This window comes from Chiloscyllium plagiosum, chromosome 50, assembly GCF_004010195.1.
Source record: "Chiloscyllium plagiosum isolate BGI_BamShark_2017 chromosome 50, ASM401019v2, whole genome shotgun sequence".
NCBI lineage: Eukaryota > Metazoa > Chordata > Chondrichthyes > Orectolobiformes > Hemiscylliidae > Chiloscyllium > Chiloscyllium plagiosum.
Window position 1 is genome coordinate 1,971,753 of NC_057759.1, and position 1,901 is coordinate 1,973,653.

The following is a 1,901-nucleotide window of genomic DNA, read 5'->3' on the forward strand; positions in this document are numbered from 1 at the left end:
ACGTTCTCCACCTTGTGTCTGTGTGAGTTACCTCTGGATGCTCAGGTTTCCTCCCACAATTCAAAAATTTGCAGTTTAGGGTGGATTGGCCATGCTAAAGTGTCCAGACATGTGCAGGTTAGGGTGTATCAGCAATGGGGAACTGCAGGGCTGTAGGGTAAGTGGGTGGGTCTAGTTTGGATGCTGTTCAGAAGCTCATTGCCTGCTGTGGGAGGAATGGGTTCCAGTTCGTATAACACTTGACATCAGACCTGGCAAAGATGGATTTTTATTGTACTCTCTCCCCCACACTCTGCATCCCGCCATTCTGTCTGACTCCAACCCTCTGCTCCCCTTCTCTCTTCCCATATTCTCTTACGCAACCCCGTCCCCCAGTCTCTCTTTCCCCACACTGTTGTCTCCAGTCTTTCTCTTCACCCCCACCCTCTGTCCATTTTTTCTATCTCTCCACACCCTCTGCACCCCCCATCTATTCTCTCTCCCTTCCCACCCTAATCCTTTCTCATGCATCAAGCTCTCTTTGATCTCTGTATCAAGCCCTTCAACAACACAGGGAAAATGGATGGTGATGACTCTACCTGGGAGATGGGAGTGCATGAGAAATGGCTGGCCTTTAAAATTGAGAATAGCTAAAATGATATCTTTAGAAACATCATAAAAAGCTGAAAACATGTTGTTTTATTTAAAAGAGCTTCAGAAATCTTTGACAAAATTGCTTGAAATATGCCATGAGAAATGGCTGGCCTTTAAAATTGAGAATAGCTAAAATGATATCTTTAGAAACATCATAAAAAGCTGAAAACATGTTGTTTTATTTAAAAGAGCTTCAGAAATCTTTGACAAAATTGCTTGAAATATGCACAGTTAGGCCACAGCTGAGGACAGGCTGTAAGGGGTGGATGGTCTATTCCAAGTCTTGTGCAATTGGTTCTGACTATGTAGAAATCGAGCCATAGAGTTGTAGAGCATGGAAACAAACCTTTCGATCCACACTGACAATCCTAAATTAATATAGTAACCTATTTGCCAGCATTTGGCCCATATCCCATTAAACCCTTCCTCTTCATATACCCATCTAGATGCCTTTTAAATATTATCATTGTAGCTGCTTCTACCAATTCCTCTGGCAGCTCATTCAATTCACGCAACACCCTTTGCATGACAAAGTTACCCCTCTGGTCCCTTTTAAATCTTCATCCTCTCACCCTAAAGCTATGCCCCTCTAGATTTGGACCGCATTCTACCATGGGGAAACACATACCAAAGTTGAACAGCCAGACAAGATGTAAACAGAATAAAATGTCGAGCCACAGTAGGGAAAGAAAATTGTGACTGCAGCCTTTTTTTAAATGATTGGCATTTAGACACTTTAAATTTGTCAGTAACACCAGCATCTTCACATAGCGTACAGTGCATGCTCCTCGGTGTCAGCAAGCACTATGTTCACCGGTGTCAGCAAAATAATGTGAATGCTCCTCACTCACCGTGGAAATGGCCTGTGACATTTTTACTGGACCAATGATAAGCCCTGGACAACTGGACAGAGTGTAGTCCTCCTGCCAGTCACAAACCTTCTTTTGTATGAATGCGGCCATTGGACCATGAGCTTTGGAAGTTGCTGCTCCTCTCTCTGAATGAAGATTGGGTTTCACCCCAAACTGCAAACTTGCTTCCTCTGTCCAACATCTATGCATACAACACTCTATTTTCTCACCCCTTTTCCATTTCTTTGTTTCATTCTGGGATTCAATTGTTGACTTGCAGGAACTGAAAGGAAAGGGAGTGAATCCAGGGAGGGGACACACTCTGGGAAAGTCCATCCAGGATGGGTCTCATTTGGCAAACACGTGGCAAATGCAGGACCACAGTATGAAGTTATAGCCTTTGCTGCAAAAAAAAAG